This window comes from Hippopotamus amphibius, chromosome 6, assembly GCF_030028045.1.
Source record: "Hippopotamus amphibius kiboko isolate mHipAmp2 chromosome 6, mHipAmp2.hap2, whole genome shotgun sequence".
Classification (NCBI taxonomy): Eukaryota; Metazoa; Chordata; class Mammalia; order Artiodactyla; family Hippopotamidae; genus Hippopotamus; species Hippopotamus amphibius.
The window spans coordinates 138,858,230-138,876,262 of NC_080191.1; the positions used below are offsets into that span (position 1 = coordinate 138,858,230).

The 18,033-nt window shown below is 38.7% G+C and overlaps 1 long non-coding RNA gene across 1 annotated transcript in view; it reads right to left on the bottom strand.

Annotated features, from left to right (window-relative positions):
- Positions 1-5,827, bottom strand: part of LOC130855754 (uncharacterized) — a 51,082-nt gene extending 45,255 nt beyond the window's left edge. The window contains exons 1-2 of the long non-coding RNA XR_009054369.1: positions 5,677-5,827; positions 2,145-2,202 (exon numbers count right to left, since the gene is read on the bottom strand). This is a non-coding gene — a long non-coding RNA (uncharacterized LOC130855754). The remainder of the gene's footprint in view (positions 1-2,144; positions 2,203-5,676) is intronic.
- Positions 5,828-18,033: the final 12,206 nt, after the last annotated feature.

Here is an 18,033-nt window from a genome sequence, read left to right on the forward strand (position 1 = left end):
TATCACTGAAGAAAAAAACTCAGAAACCAAAAACCAAAACAGCTAACATTAGTATATACTCATTGTCGGCCAGGTTCTGTTCTAAACATTTGTATGTATTATCTTACTTCATCCTTATATTAACTCTGTGGGATAAGACCATTATTATGCTCACTTAAGAGATATGAGACTCAAAGCCACACAGCCACCTAAAATTGTGAAAGCATTTACAGTGGTCTGTTGTATATAATCAAGCTCCTACTGCCAGTTGTTTGGTAACAATTCTATAGTGTACCTCTGTGTAATTCTCTTCTAAGGCCTACTTCACATTCTCAAATGATCTCCCCATTGCTGCACTCAGAGTCTAAGAACAGCTAAAGAGCAGAGTATGAATATTTAAAAATTTTTAGTTTTTCATCAGAAATAGAAAGTTTGGAAAATAGGAAAATACAACTCTCTGAGCATTTTGCTACATTTTCTTCCAGTCTTTATTTTTCTTCAATGTGTGTATATATTAATAGATCTTTTTTGATAATTTGGTAATTTGCTTTTTTCATCTATCATCACCTCCATATATTATAGATCTTTACCATATTATTATATATCTTTCAGAATCACCATTTCAGTGTTACATCATTTTTCATGAAGCAAGTATACCATAGCTTATTTAATCATTTCTCTACTATTGGCTTTTCAGGTTGCAGCCAATTTTTCATGTAAATAATTCAGCAACAAACATCTTCATGTGTGTATTTCCCCTCCCTCATATTTATTCCCCTATTCTGCAACTATTGCCTGAATACCTAATAAATACCAGGTACTGTATTATGTTCTGGGTTTAGGATGTTTTTCCCCTAGGATAGTATTTCAAGGTTGCAAAGTCTTATGCTTCAATACATACTGTCAAATTGCTTTCTAAAAAGTCAAAATCAGGTTATTCTAAATGAATTCTTTAAAAACAAGGTAAAAAAGAGATGTAAAAACTTTTAGCTATTAGATGACTGATGACTACAGCCTTATGTGTTGAAGAATCAACATGAGTAATTTGAGTAGTTAAATATGTAGATTTCAAATCACTTATGACCAGAAAAAATTAGTGCCAAAATTTATAGTAGTTTTTGCTAACTATGACTCAAAATCCAGACATAATAAAGGAGAATACTGATAAATTCAACTACATAAAAATGAAAGTTGCAGCAAGCATCATAAACAAAGTCAAAATACAATTATCACACTGGGTGTTAATACTTGCAATATATACCATAGATAAACATCTTATGTTCCTAAAAGAACATTTAACAATCCATTAAAAAAGAGGCTGGAACTTTCCTGGTGACGCAGTGGTTAAGAATCCTCCTCCCAAGGGAAGATCCCACATGCTACATAGCAACTAAGCCTGTATACCAAAACTACTGAGCCTGTGCTCTAGAGCCCATGAGCTACAACTACTGAAGCCTGCACACGCTCCTAGAGCCCGTGCTCCAAAACAGAAGCCACCACAATGAGAAGCCCTCACACCACAACAAAGCATAGCCTCCCGCTCACCACAACTAGAGAAAGCCCGCACACAGCAACAAAGACCCAACACAGCCAAGAAAGAAAGAAAGAGAGGGAGAGGGAGAGGGAGAGAGAAAGGAAGGAAGGAAGGGAGGAAGGAAGGAAGGAAGAAGGGAAGAAAGAAAGGAAGAAAGGAAGAAAGAAAGGAAGTTTATTTTAAAAAAAAAAAGAAAAAAAGAACCAAAACTCTATAGAAAAATGTACAAAAGACACCACACAGTTAACAATAAATAATATTCAAATTATCTTTAAACAAATGCAAAAAATCTCCAGCTTCACTATTAGAGAAATGCAAATTAACACTACATGTAGATACCAGTTCTCACTTATTTTGTTTACAAAATTCTAAAAGTTTATCATATTCTGTAATTCTGTTGGTTGAAACTGTGGGAAAATGAATAATTTCTTCCAGTGCTGGTAGAAATAGAAAGTAATATGACTTCTGCAGAGAATCTGGCATTATGCGACAAAGCTACATTTGCACTCACCTTTTTTTTTTAAACTTTTTATTAAACTTCTTTATTAAACTTTTCAAATTAGACATTTCCTTTTAAATATGGCAGACAATTGATCAAAACAGTTAATCTTGTCCAATCGGGTGCACATACCTTTTAATCTAGCAATCTCACTTGTAGGACTCTTCTCTGAAGATATACAATCACAGATCTGAAACAAGATACATGGAAGGTTATTAACTGTGGCACTATTTGAAATAGCAGAATACTGGAAATAACCTGAATGTTCTTCCACTGGAGACTGGTTAAAAAGGAAAAAGGTATATTTCCAGAGTGAAATACCACTCAGCCAAACAAAAGAATGAAAAAGGGCACATGCCAAAGGGAAACTAAAAGGGGTAAGAAGCAATGACACCCCAGTAGCAACTAGTGCACCTAAAGCCCAGATATTGGTTTCTACATATGATACCTCACTAAAAGGAACCAGAGATCCTTGGAGAAATGGCAGTTCAGATCTGGGGCAGGCAAAGTACAGGTGAGCCTGAAATATCTTATGCCAGGGAGTAAGAAAAAACTAAAAAGCTAGAAAAAAGAATACAGATGACAACAGATTATAACACTTCAAATACATAAAATTAAATACTCTAAGTTCATAGTGGTAGATATTAAAAATATAAGAATATGAAAAGGGAAGAAAGGTGTGGGGTAAGGAGGAAGCTCTCTTACAGAGAAAAATGTCAAGGGAATGATAGAATTGGAAAGCCACTATTTTACAATTGCAAAGTAATAACTAACCTTGAGAACAACACTCAACTTATTTGTATAGTAAGAACACAAGATGATTTCCTGAAATACCTTCTGGCTCTATCCATGATGTAGGATTAATAGATTTTGAAATGGGAAACTTTGATTAGATAAAGGAAAGCTATGGGATCCCTATTTTAGCATGTTTTTTTCCTTTCTCCCCAAAGCTGAAAGTCACCATTTACAATCCTCAGCTTCCTGACCTTGAATTCTTTTCATTTTTTGTCATGCGGCTACAAGGTGTATTGGAATTATCTGTTAAAAGAGGCTTCATCAGTAACAAAATTGAAAGACAAATGTCAAATTGTGAGTTTGATATGTACTTGCACACATACTTGATGTATATATATATATGCAATACACATCATAAAGTCTCACATCCCTAATATAATTATGTTGTTTATATATTGTTATTTATGTATTGTTAAAGCTGTAGAAGAAAAAGATTCTGTTTAGCCTGCTGAGCCAGATAAAGTGTCCCATCTCCAGTCTAAAGCATAAATCTTCTAAAGAAAGTAAAACCTCCCAACATCTACTTGATTTCTAAGAGATCAAGTTGCAGGGTTGAAGTCTATAATGTTGCTCCAGCTAAGGGTAGGGTCTCCACAGGTCACACATCCATTTCATTCTGCCGTGTCTGGGCAGACCAGTGTACATCTGTTGACCTCTTGTAAATGTTTATGGTACTACCTTTCACTCTTAAAAGAGTCTAAGTTTGGAACATATTTGGTTACCCTACTTCAGGGAGACTCCTCATGCTCCTTAGGGAAGACTTCATTTGGCTGATGTTGAAGGGCAAATGTCAAGTTAGAGAAGCAAGGAAAGACTCCAAAATGTGATAGGCAGAATAATGGCCACCTGCAGATACCTTTGTGCTTGTCCCTGGAACTGTGAATGTGTTACTTTACATATCAAAAAGGAAAACATGATTAAATTAAATGTGCTGAGACAGGGAGATTATCCAGGTGAGCCTAATCTAATTACAAGGATCCTTACAATCAGAGGAACTTTCCCTGCTGAGTTTAAAGTTAAGAGGACTTGACTATGCAAGAATGCTCAGAGATGCAACACTGCTGGCTTTGCAGATGAAATAAGGGGACCACAACGCAAGGAAGGTGGGCAGCCTCTAGTGGCTAGAAAAAGCAAGGAAACAGATTCTCCCCTAGAGCCTCTGGAAAGGAATACAGACCTTCCTACAGAACTGTACGATAATAAATTTATGGGGGTTTTTCAGCCATTAATTGCATGGTAATTTGTTACAGTGGCAATAGGAAACTAATACATGGAATTGACAGCATTTGCAGTGAGCCTTGAAGGATTCAACAAGCCATTCATTCATTTTACTAGGGTTTAAGTCCTTATATATGTCTGACCCAATGCTGAGAAAGATGGACTTCTCAAGGGGTTTACAGCTCTGGAGGAAGGTAATCACTGAAACATGTAATTAAGATTGTTATAGTGTTCTAAAAGGGTTAGTAGGGGGTGGCATGAGGTATTTAGTGAACACAGGGGAGTAAACCAGGATAAGCAAATATGGGCAGAGGGCATCCCAGTTTGAAGGTATGGCATGTAGGGCAGGGGTGAACATTCAGGAAGGGGTTTGAAAGCATATGGATTAAGGCAGTAAACAGCCAGTAGTAAAGTTTGCCTGGACCATAAAATAGATGGAAAGTGGTAATAAAAGTGCAATTTGGGGCCTAGTGGTAAAGGGTCTAGAATGCCAGGCTAAGAGTTTGAATTTTATCCTTCAAGGGCATTGGGAAGATATTTTTAAATAAAGTTTTAAAGCAGGAAAAGGGACACGGTCAGATTTGTATCTTATAGAGACACCTCTGGTATAAGCTCCAGTAGAACAGAGATCACATTTATTTTTGCTCACTCCTATAGGCACTTGTAACATCAGAACAGGCTGTGTGTCCAATACCACCCGAAGTCTCAGTGCCTTAAAGCAAAAGTTTCTCTCTTTCCCATGCTACATGTTCATCATGGGTTAATATGGGTCTCCGCTCATCTTAACCATTCAGGGATTCAGGCTGATGAAGCTACCACCATGTCAAATGTTGCCTGCTGCTGCTGGGCAAGAGGGAAAAGAGTTCTGGAGTACCTCAAAACAGCAATTAAATGCTGTGTCCGAGGGTGACGGGTCACATCCACTTCACACCTCATTGATCAGGACCAGGAAGTATAATCCCACTATGAGCTGAGGAGGGGTAAACTTAGCAGAGTTTGGTGATGATTCCTTTTTATTAATGATTAATATTTACTAATTGAACAAATGACTCAGTTTGAGAGAGTAAGAGGTCATCTGATGAGATCTTATCTAGTAGAAACCGAGAGCAGGGAAGGAACAGGAGACGGGAGTCAGTGAGTAATCAGATGCGCAGGGTGTGAAAGAGCAGTCTGACTACCAGATTTTCAGTATGGGTCAAAGTACGAAAAGTAATGCCAATTAAAAAATATATATATGAGATGAGAAGGTGCACATGTGGATTTGTGTCTACGTGTGTGATGGGTGGAGTGCAGCTGAGACGCCTACATTTTGACCTCACCCCTTGCTGGGTAAATTCGGCAATCTCGGCTTCAAGCCTTTCGCGCAAGATACTCTGTCCTTTGTATCGAGGCGGTGGGGCCGCCGCGAGAAAGCAAAATCGGTCCCTGCTCTGGAATGGATGGAGAGACCCAGGGTAGGTAAAGGGCACGTAAGGAGCTTTACACGCATTCCCTCACAACATTCCATGAGGAAGCTATTATTATGTTCCTTTTATAGTGAGGAGAATTACTAGGCTAGTATCTAGGGTCCAACTCTGCTGTGTTATCTTGTGCACGTTGCTTCACCTCTCTGAGCCTTAGGTCCTTCAAGTTTAAAATACGTACTACTTACACCGAGAGGGGTGAGGATCCGGGGCTAGCGGAAGGACCAGAGAAAGCCCAGCAACCGAGAACAGCGCGCGCGCAACAAACAGCGCTCGGCCGTCCCCCCCACACCTGCGGGGGCCCGCGAGCCAACGTGGGGCGGGGGCTGAGTCCAGCTCTTCGGCCGGCGCCGTGAGATGACGCCACACACCTGGAGCCGCCCCGGAGCCGAGGAAAAGCGAGACCCCGCCCCTGGCCCGCGCCACGCACTGACGTCACCATTCCCCGCCTCTGCTGGCGCTGGTGTTTCCCCGCGCGGGGTTTCTCCCTTCCAAAGACATCCCAAGCCCATTTGCAAGGGGGAGGGGAGAAGGTGTTTGCGTGCAGTCAGTGTGATACCAGCTAGTAGGAATCGATGGCTTTGGCCTCCTTAAAGGGACATATCTGGACCAAGGGGCATTTTGTTTGACAGTTGCACTGAGACGGCACGCAGCAGTGATTGGGTAGTTCCTCAGAGCATTGTAGGTGCTTCCTCTCTGGAGGGGTCGTGGAAGATCAAGACTTTCAATACAAACTTCTTTGAGGAGTTACACATGTAGCCTCTTCTCATTTCCCATTCACTTTTCAACTCATTTCATCTGTTAAAGATTATGTTTAAAAGGTGAAAGCCCACAAATATATTTGCATGCAAATATACAAATATAAAATGAAAACGTGTTCAGAGTTTAACTCCTTAGTGAGGAACATGCAAGACGTTACAAAGAATCCTAAGGAACACAAATAGTCTATATTCTGAAGTGAAGTTACAGCTCTTCTTCTACTTCCCCTTCATCCGATGGATCAGCGAGTTCTTTTGACTCAAGTTACAAAATTGCGTGCACCTCTCCATTTTCACAAATACCATTGTAGTCTGAGCAGAAATCATCTGTGGATAGCACTACTGCCTTCCAATGGGCCTCACCCCCTTTCCAATCCATTCTCTACAGGCTTCTAAAGTGATTGTTTAAAAAAACAAAAAACAATGACAAAATGTATAACCTAGATATATGTTGCTCCCCTGCTTACAATCTACCAATGGCTTCTATTTTGCCTGGAGATTTAAATCCACACTCCCTATGCTTGCTTACAAACAGCTGCATGATCTACCTGTGCCTCTTCACCTACCTTATCTAACACTTTCTGTCTCCCTGCTGTGCTGCAGGGCCCTCTGGTTGGAATGCTCTTTCCCCTAAATTTTGCATTGTTGCCTTTAAAAATTTTTTCAGATCTCAGTTTGAGAATCGCCTACACAAAGAAGTCTTCCCTGACCCTCCATTCTAAAGTGGCCACTCAATCATCTATTTAAGGTTTTGAATCTCTATAGAGCCATAATCACTTTGATACATGACATACTCATTTGTTTATTGTCCATTTCCCCACCCCCAATTAAAATGAAAGTATGTAAATTCAGTGAGAAAAGTCCTTATCTACACTGTGTACTGCTATACTCTTAGCTAGAACACTTATCAAGTTCAGCATGTTATTCATCCCCTAGTTGGGGCTTTATCATCATTTAAGTCGTTAATTGTCATAACAAATCTCATTATTTAAAACAAGTGTTTCATGAGATAGTTACAAAATATATCTGGTTATGTTATGTAAAAGATACTTTGGATTAAAGAAAAATGGCATAAAAAATACTTTCTGTGCTAGATGTCCAAAGGATTATTATCAAAGATTTCCTTTTCAAGGATGCTAGCAGGTTTTTTGTTTTTTAAGTGCTTATATCAATTGCAATCTAGTAAAAGAACTTTGGTTTAATAATTCAATCTGAGATACTTGGAATGAAACTTGAAAAAAACACTTATTTAGCAGACTTTTTTTTTTGCACTTACACTTGGGTAGTCTATGTAAGATGCTGGAGGATTCCAAATAAAACCTGATAGAGGTGACATTTGCATTTGGGCTTTCAATATGAGTAGACTGAAAATATGAGTAGGTGAAAAGAAAAGAAACTGGCACTTTAGGCAGAGGTGTAAATTTGTAACTGAGCAGGACCCTACTGGGCCTTTCTGGGACAGACCCTTTCCCCATATCTTCTGGTTTAGCTCCTCTCTGAAGTACCTAGATAATAGTACTGATGCACATTTCCTGAGCTCTTTTACAGATGTGAAAACCCCCACCAGATGGAAGAAATTAACTACTTGATGATCATGAGCACAGGGCCCCCAGGCCTCCTGGAGCCTAAGGATTAGAACATTAACCCCTGTGACACTGCCCTGTTACCTCACTATCAATCAGTCAGAGAACTGTGCATGAGCTGATCACATACACCAGGATGCCCCTCCCTCACCTATCCTTCAAAAAGGCTTTGCTGAAATCCATGGGGAGTTCGGACTTTTCCAGCACTAGCTCTCCTCGACTCCTTGTACAGCACCCTACAATAAATGCTACACTTTCCTTCACCACAACACAGTGTCAGTAGGTTGGACCCAAGTTCAGTTCAGTTTGGTAACAAATTCTGTTTGGAAACAATGTGATAGAGATTAGCTGGAAGGATAAGCAGGAGTCATATCATCAAGGGACTTAAAGTTTGGATCTTGTTCCATGGGGGAAACCAACAGAGATTTTAAACGGAGTTGTAAAGTGGTCTTCTGTTAGCATTGATGTTTTAGATAACATTGTGACTAACTGAATGACATTAGCTATATAAATGGACCAAAATAAACCTTACATACTTAATCAAAATCTACATAGGCCAGGTGCTAGTAGGTGATTACAAACGAAAGGAGTTTCTAGTAGATCTTAGAATTATACATGAGCCAAATGAGGTATTAAAGAAGATATTTATTTTTCAGCAATTATTTATAGGGTACCAGTCGAGATCAGGCAAGTGGTGGGGGAGGTGGAGAAGGGAGCCTTGAAACTATTTTCAGTATGTCAAAAGACCCAACAGGAAACTGTGCATTTCCCCTCCACAAGGCTGAATAGGGTGATTAAAATTCCATGTTTATTTTCTTTGGGCTGGAATTTAAAAGAACTCATTATGAGAACACTGATCATCTCAGGCTGATCAGAAGCTCTGATGAGACGATAGAGGTATCCGGTTTTTTAAAAGGGAAAATGGACTGAAATTTAATGTAGTTTGCTAAGTAAAATTATTCAGAAGGTGGAAAAACTGTTGAATGGAAGGAAAATGTGCAAAACAGTAAAATTTATGAAATTCAGATCCCACCTTTACAGTCTCTTTTACGTAAAAGCGAAACTTGCTTCTCCGCAGTTTTTGATTTCAGTAACGGCCCCACCGTGTATTCAGCTACAAAACCCAGAGGCCTGGGCATCATTCTCCATTCCTGCCTCAATTTATTTCTCCAGTTTAATCACACACCAAACTATTGACTCTACCTCTGAAACTTTTCTAGAATTTTACCCTCTTCCTTATTCACACTATTTTTTTTAAGCTCTTTATTGTAATATAATTGCTTTACACTCTTGTACCAGTTTTTGTGGTACACCAAAGTGAATCAGCTATATTTATACATATATCCCCATATCCCCTCCCTCCAGTGACTCCCTCTCCACCCACCCCCACCCCCACCACGTCCTCGCCCTCTAAGGCATCACCCATTATCGATCTCCCTTTGTTATACAGAAACTTCCCACTAGCTATCTAGTTTACAGTTGAGAGTGTAAATATGTCTATGCTACTCTCACTTCATCCCAGCTTCCCCTTCGCCTCCCACCCCAGCCCCATGTCCTCAAGTCCATTCTCTACATCTGCATCTTTATTCTTGCCCTGTCACTGTGTTCATCAGTACCATTTTTTTGATTCCATATACATGAGTTAGCATATGGTGTTTGTTTTTCTCTTTCTGGCTTACTTCACTCTGTATGACAGACTCTAGGTCCATCCACCTCACTACAAATAACTCAGTTTCATTCCTTTTTATGGCTGAGTAATATTCCATTGTATATATGTGCCACTTCTTCTTTATCCAGTCATCTGTTGGTGGGCATTTAGGTTGCTTCCATGTCCTGGCTATTGTAAATAATGCTTCAATGAATATTGTGGTACATGTTTCTTTTTGGATTATGGTTTTCTCTGGGTATGTGCCCAGGAGTGGGATTACTGGGTCATATGGTAGTTCCATTTTTAGTTTTTTAAGGAACCTCCAAACTGTTTTCCGTAGTGGCTGTAGCAGCTTACATTCCCACCAACAGTGCAGGAGAGTTCCCTTTTCTCCACACCTGTTCCAACATTTATTGTTTCTAGATTTTGTGATGATGGCCATTCTGATCGGTGTGAGGTGATACCTCACTGTGGCTTTGACTTGCATTTCTCTAATGATGAGTGATGTTGAGCATCTTTTCATGTGTTTGTTAGCCATCTGTATGTCTTCTTTGGAGAAATGTCTATTTGGGTGTTCCACCCATTTTTGGATTGGATCATTTGCTTTTTTGGTATTAAGCTGCATGAGCTGCTTGTATATTTTGGAGGTTAATCCTTTGTCCGTTGCTTTGTTGGCAAGTATTTTCTCCCATTCTGAGGATTGTCTTCTTGTCTTGTTTATGGTTTCTTTTGCTGTGCAAAAGCTTTTAAGTTTCATGAGGTCCCATTTGTTTATTCTTGATTTTATTCCTTTATTCTAGGAGGTGGGTCAAAAAGGATCTTGCTTTGATGTATGTCATAGAGTATTCTGCCTCTGTTTTCCTCTAGGAGTTTTATAGTGTCTGGCCTTACATGTAGGTCTTTCATCCATTTGGAGTTTATTTTTGTGTATGGTGTTAGGAAGTGTTCTAATTTCATTCTTTTGCATGTATCTGTCCAATTTTCCCAGCACCACTTATTGAAGAGGCTGTCTTTTTTCCATTGTATATTCTTGCCTCCTTTGTCAAAGATAAGGTGCCCATATGTGCTTGGGTTTACCTCTGAGTTCTCTATTCTGTTCCATTGATCTTCCTTTCTATTTTTGTGCCAATACCATACTGTCTTGATCACTGTGGACTTGTAGTATAGTTTGAAGTCAGGAAGCCTAATTCCACCAACTCCGTCTTTCCTTCTCAAGATTGCTTTGGCTATTCGAGGTCTTTTATGTTTCCGTACAAATCGTAAGATTTCTTCTTCTAGTTCTCTGAAAAATGCCGTTGTTAATTTGATAGGGATTGCATTGAATCTGTAAATTGCTTTGGGTAAGATAGTCATTTTCACGATGTTGATTCTTCCAATGCAAGAACATGGTGTGTCTCTCCATCTGTTTGTATCGTCTTTCATTTCTTTCATCTGTGTCTTATAGTTTTCTGCATACAGGTCTTTTGCCTCCTTAGGCAGGTTTATTCTTAGGTATTTTATTCTTTTTGTTGCAATGGTAAATGGGAGTGTTTCCTTAATTTCTCTTTCTGCTCTTTTGTTGTTAGTGTATAGGAATGCAAGAGATTTCTGTGCATTAATTTTGTATCCTGCTACTTTACTAAATTCATCAATTAGTGCTAGCAGGTTTCTGGTAGAATCTTTAGGGTTTTCTATGTATAATATCATGTCACCTGCAAAGAGTGGCAATTTTACTTCTTCTTTTCCAAGTTGGATTCCTTTTATTTCATTTTCTTCTCTGATTGCTGTGGCTAACACTTCCAAAACTATGTTGAGTAATAGTGGTAAGAGTGGGCACCCTTGTCTTGTTTCTGTTCTTAAGGGAATGCTTTCAGTTTTTCACCATTTAGAATGATGTTGGCTGTTGGTTTGTCATATATGGCTTTTATTATGTTGAGGTAATTTCCTTCTGTGTCCATTTTCTGGAGAGTTTTTATGATAAATGGATGTTGAATTTTGTGAAAAGCTTTTTCTGCATCTTTTGAGATTATCATATGGTTTTTATCCTTCAGTTTGTTAATATGGTGTATCACATTGATTGATTTGCGTATATTGAAGAATCATTGCATTCCAGGAATAGACCCCACTTGATCATGGTGTATGATCTTTTTAATGTGCTGTTGGATTCTGTTAGCTAGTATTTTGTTGAGGATTTTTGCATCTATATTCATCAGTGATATTGGCCTGTAATTTTCCTTTTTTGTGACATCTTTGCCTGGTTTTGGTATCAGGCTGATGCTGGCCTCATAGAATGAGTTTGGGAGTGTTCCTCCTTCTGCTATATTTTGGAAGAGTTTGAGAAGGATAGGTGTTAGCTCTTCTCTAAATGTTTGATAGAATTCACCTGTGAATCCATGTGGCCCTGGACTTTTGTTTGTTGGGAGATTTTTAATCACAGTCTCAATTTCCATACTTGTGATTGGTCTGTTTATATTTTCTATTTCTTCCTGGTTCAGTCTCGGAGGATTGTACTTTTCTAAGAATGTATCCATTTCTTCCAGGTTATCCAATTGATTGGCATATAGTTGCTTGTAGTAGTCTCTCATGATCTTTCGTATTTCTGTGGTGCCAGTTGTTACTTCTCCTTTTTCATGTCTAATTCTGTTGATTTGCATCTTCTCCGTTTTTCTCCTGAGAAGTTTGGCTAATGGTTTATCAATTTTGTTTATCTTCTCAAAGAACCAGCTTTTAGTTTTATTGATCTTTGCTATTGCTTCCTTCATTTCTTTTTCATTTATTTCTGATCTGATCTTTATGATTTCTTTCCTTCTGCTCACTTTGGGGTTTCTTTGTTCTTCTTTCTCTAATTGCTTTCGGTGTAAGGTTAGGTTGTTTATTTGATATTTTTCTTGTTTCTTGAGGTAGGACTGTATTGCTATAAGCTTCCTTCTTAGAACTGCTTTTGCTACGTCCCACAGGTTTTGGGTTGTTGTGTTTTCATTGTCATTTGTTTTTTGGTATTTTTTTTAATTTCCTCTTTGATTTCTTTAGTGATTTCTTGGTTATTTAATACCATATTGTTTAGTCTCCATGTGTTTGTATTTTTTTACAGTTTTTTCCCTGTAATTGATATCTAGTCTCATGGCGTTGTGGTCAGAGAAAATGCTTGATATGATTTCAATTTTTTTGACTTTACCGAGGCTTGATTTGTGGCCCAAGATGTGATCTATCCTGGAGAATGTTCCATATGTACGTGAGAAGAAAGTGTATTCTGTAGTTTTTGCATGGAATGTTCTATAAATATCAATTAGGTCAAGATGATCTAATGTGTCATTTAAAGCTTGTGTGTCCTTATTTATTTTCTGTCTGGATGATCTGTCCATTGGTGTAAGTGGGGTGTTAATGTCTCCTACTATTATTGTGTTACTGTTGATTTCCCCTTTTATGGCTGTTAGCATTTGCCTTATGTATTGTAGTGCTCCTATGTTGGATACATAGATATTTACAATTGTTATATCTTCTTGGATTGATCCCTTGATCATTATGTAGTGTCCTTCCTTGACTCTTGTAATAGTCTTTACTTTAAAGTCTAATGTGTCTGATATGAGTATTACTACTCCAGCTTTCTTTTGACTTCCATTTGCATGGAATATCTTTTTCCATCCCCTTACTTTCAGTCTGTATGTGTCCCTTGGTCTGAAGTGGGTTTCTTGTAGACAGCATATGTAAAGGTCTTGTTTTTGTATCCATTCAGCCAGTCTGTGTCTTTTGGTTGGAGCATTTAATCCATTTACATTTAAGGAGATTATTGACATGTATGTTCCTATTACCATTTTCTTAATTGTTTTGGGTTTGTTTTTGTAGGTCTATTCTTTCTCTTGTGTTTCCTGCTTAGAAAAGTTCCTTTAACAATTGTTGTAAGGCTGGTTTGGTGGTGCTGAACTCTCTTAACTTTTGTTTTTCTGTAAAGCTTTTGATTTCTCCATCGAATCTGAATGAGATTCTTGCTGGGTAGAGTATTCTTGGCTGTAGGTTTTTCTCTCTCAGGACTTTCAGTATATCCTGCCATTCCCTTCTGGCCTGCAGAGTTTCCGCAGAAAGATCAGCTGTTATCCTTATGGGTTTTCCCTTATGTGTTATTTGTTGCTTTTCTCTGGCTGCTTTTAATATTTTTCTTTCTGTTTAAATTTCATTAGTTATTCACACTGTTAAGGCCTTGCTTGATGTTATGTGAAACAGTCTTCTTTCACCACATTATGGCTTTTTCCTTTGTTTTGCTGAGTAGGTAGAATTAACAAACTTGAGGAAACCAAGGTTTATGTGACCCTGTCCAAAAGGATAAATTATGACAATACAGTAGGGAAGAAAACATGTCATATTTGTTAAATTCCTGTGAGGTGTTCTGCATCCAAGAGTTATGCTTGCTTAGCTATTTAGTTTTTATTAGAAAAGAGGGAGGAATGTGTCCTTCAGTGTCTTGTGTGAGCTACAAAGTTGTGATGAGTTATAATGAAAATTGTCTCAAGTGATATAAGCAAGGAGTGATGGGCTGTCACCACAGTCTCACCATTCCTGCCTCAGGCAAGTTATGTGGTCAGATCACTCCCCTCCTGGGCAGTTGGGCCTGGTGATATTCATACAAAAATGCAAGTCATAACTATTGCTTAGTGGTGTGTTGGATAGCATTTAGGATATGCTACAACCAAACGTGACACCTTGGCATATGGAATATTTTAAGCTGAAAAAGTCTGAGAAAACAGCAGAAGCAGGAAAGTCACTTTGGTCCCTTTCCCCCAACTTCTTCCTCGAAACAGGTCATCAGACCCTCCTTTGAGAAGTGCTCTCCCTCTACTGGGCAAGGTGCATCCTCCTCTCTGTAGACAAAGGGGCAGAGAGAATCCAAACAAACAGGTCCTGCTACGTTTGACCCAGTTTACTACACTTAAGTCAGACTCTTTGATGTATTATATCTCTTCAGGACTGTCTACTCTTCACCAATTTTGCATAAAAATACTCCAGATGAACCCTTTCTTTGGATCATCATTTCCTTATGAAGGCTCCTGTGTCACATAACAATTATATTAAATAAATTTTTATGCTTTTCTCCTGTTAATCTGTCTTTGTCAGTTTAATTTCCAGACCAGCCAGGGACCCTAAGATTGAGGAAGACTTTTTCTTCCTCTATAATAGCTAATAAAAGTAAAGTTTAAAAAAAAAATTTACAGCTTATTTTATGTCCTGATGCTACCATCTTTTTTACAACTAGAAAAATCAAAGTAAAACCTAGCTTAGTGAGGCAGAAGTAGTAGTTGTCTGCCCAACAGCCATTTTCCCTCTTTCTCTTTTGATATTTGACACATACTTACATACAAAAAAAGTAATCCTGTATTTTATGTGGCCACCCTAACACTGAGATATCCAACAGTCATATTCCTCAGTAACATATACTTGTATAAACATAGTCAGATTAGAAAAAAAAAAATTGTTACACTGATAATTATTTTTTGTCAAACATGAATTTTATAGGTAATGAATTGCACACATCAATACAAAACGAGGACTCCTGTCCTCAAAATTTTGAGTAAGTGATAAAAAGCCATACCAGATTATTTTTTAACAAAGATAACAAAGACAGAGAATTAAGTATCCTGACTTAACATTCAGTAAAATTTGTGCAAGCCTTTGAAATGGCAAAAAAGATTACGGGGTGTTCTGTCTCATGCATCCCTCTGGATTATATCTTCCTTTGAGTTTCTTTGAGCTACTTATAAATGGTAGATACTGAGAACAACGGAAATGACTCTTGTCCATAAATGTGCAAATGAATTCTGTCCAGTGGAGGGACAATTGATTTCTCTCCTCACCCTCGTGGGAAAAGCCAGTTTTGCATTTATTTGTCAATTCATTTGGGCATTCCTTATCTGTCTAGCTATCACTTTGAATTCTCCTTTGAACCAGTTATAATATCTTACTGGTTCCTTCATTAATTAATGAGTTACATACTTAAATAAAACCTTTGACACATATTCATGTTATATTTGTATGAGAATCATGATTTTTATATTTAAGTAGTGTACATCCTTTAGCAAGACATTTTAAAAGATAAATCAGTTCACTGATACTTGGTCATTTAGGACTAGGATATATTCTCGATCATCTCAGGATAATTTTTTTTTGTTTTGTTTTAGCAATTCCAAAGCAAGTTTTATATATATATATATATATATATATTATTTCTTGTAAAGGGAAATAATTGTAATGACCAACAAGATCAAATTTGAGGCATTGTTTGTCATAGAGAAACTTAGCAAAGTAACTGGAAGAAAGGGTGAGGGAAGAGCAAGAGCAGTAGAATGACAATGAAACTTTCGGCAGTAATACAAATAAATAAAAAACCCGGAGCCAAATCTTTGGAGATAGATGGAGAATGCCTCTAGCACTATGGAACCAGCAAACAGCTTTAATCATAAGCAATTCTTACCCAGTATGAAGACCAGTCCTTAAAGAAGGAGGAAAGAAGGAAAGCAATGGGGGAAGAAGCCTTCATCATCTTCCCCTAGATACCAACACACCATTTCTGTTCTGTTTTACCCCTTCCTGATATTTCCTCTTCAAAAATATTCACCTCCTATGAGTCCTGTCCCTTTGATGCTGTAGGAGAGAAAAAAGTTTTCCTCTACCCCCTTAGGGTCCCTTACTAGCTGGGTCTGGAAATTAACCTGATAAAGACAGATTAAAAGGAGAAAAGCATGCAAATTTTATTGAATTTTTACATGTACACAGGAGGCTTCACAAGAAAATGAAGGGCCAAAATAAGTGACTAGAGCAGGAAATTCATACCTTTTGGACAGGGAAACAATAAATTTGTGAAGAATTGCCAAGACAAAGGGGTGTGGGCTAGAGGTAGTAATTGGTGTAGAAGTAACTAGAGGGTAAGTGTGAGTTTAATAAAGCTTGTTTGTATGGATTTCTTGGCTCCAAATTCCCATCTTTGGTAATAAGAATGTCTTCGCTCCTTCTAGTACAGGGAGGGAAGTAGGAGTTTTACAACCTATTTCAGGGAAGTAGGGGAAATGGGGGAGGTCAGAATGAACTTTCTACATCTACCATTCTTAAAATTTTTTTCAGCTGAAGTCATTTAATATGCCAAGGGGCCATATTTTGAAGTATTGTGTCCTGAATGCCATCAATGTCTTAATTCTGTGTAGGGACTGTACAGAGAGGTAATATGAGGAGTATTTCAAGAAAAGCACAGATGGGAATCAGTTATTTGGATGGTGGGTGTTCCGGGCTGGATCTTATAGGAGGTGAGGAGCTAGAAGGAGAGAACGACAGCAGAGACATGTAATAGGGTAGATGCATGGGTCTCTCTGAGTACTGAGTGCAGCTCTCCACATAGGGCCCTTTAAGGCTGCACAGCAATACTTTTCCCTCCCTCTCCAGGCTCCAGCCCTCAGCCGCCCCATCAGGAGCCATTTAAGAGCAGTCCCAGGGTAGAAGGCAAAGGTATGCAAAAGTACTAAGCGCCAATTTGGTGGACAGGGTGTTAAGGGGGTGGTGGTAGTTGTGGTGGTGGTGGTGTAGGTATAGATTTATGATCTGACACCAACAGCAACAGACTCCTAGCACCAAAGTTGTGAATTGGGTGAGAACAGGGCCATTCCCCAACTCATGGGCTGTCCTCATAGCTCTCAGAGCCCTGAAAGGCCCTGACTACCATACCCCCACCAGTAAGCAAATAGGGTGGGGGGGGGCGGGTCCCAGAAGGAAAAGAACTAGACATAACCTTCTTGACATAAGAGAAGCCGTTTTAGCCCTAAGCCATTTTGGGATCTAAGCCTGGCCACAATGCTTGCTCTTGCAGGAGAATGGGTCTCAGTAGTTAATGAAGGGTAAAAAGTTAAGGAAACAAAAGAATGTAAGAATAAACAGCTCTTATTAGGCCAGGGAAATAACTTAGCCATATTGAAAACAATGTATCAGTTGCACAGATTCCCAGTTATGTTTTGAAGGTAAAAAAAAATTCATTTACATAGAATTTACGTACTCAAAAATTTATTTATTAACTTCTTTTATATCAGCCAAGGAAGCAGGAAACCAGTGGCACATTCAAACCAGAATGATTTGAAGGGATTATTTAGAAAGGCATGGGCAGAGTGTAGCAAAGCCACAAGGACTGGTACATTGCTCTGGGGCTCACAATAGCTGGGCCCGGTGCCCACCTCCAGATTTGAAAGGACAAGTGAGAGAGAGAAACTGAGACTTTTCATTGTGGGGTCCCTTCCTGGATGGGAGAGAATCTGGGCATAAATGCCATGATCGAATTCTCCTTCCTTTGACACATCTCTTACCAATGCCTCCTCTCTACCAATATTCTCTGAACAGAACTGTAAGTTGGTGTGCGAGAGAGGGGGCACAGGCAGTCTGCACTGGTCAGCCTTCTGGGGACAGAGCAGGATGGAGGTGGGTGGAGGATGCATTTGGAGAGGCAAAGGAAAGGTATTCCGCATACTCTCTGAGGTTCTGAGGCTGATTGGTATTGCATCTTTCCTCTTCTCTCCTTTTTTTTTTTTTTTTTAATTATTTTATTTATTTATT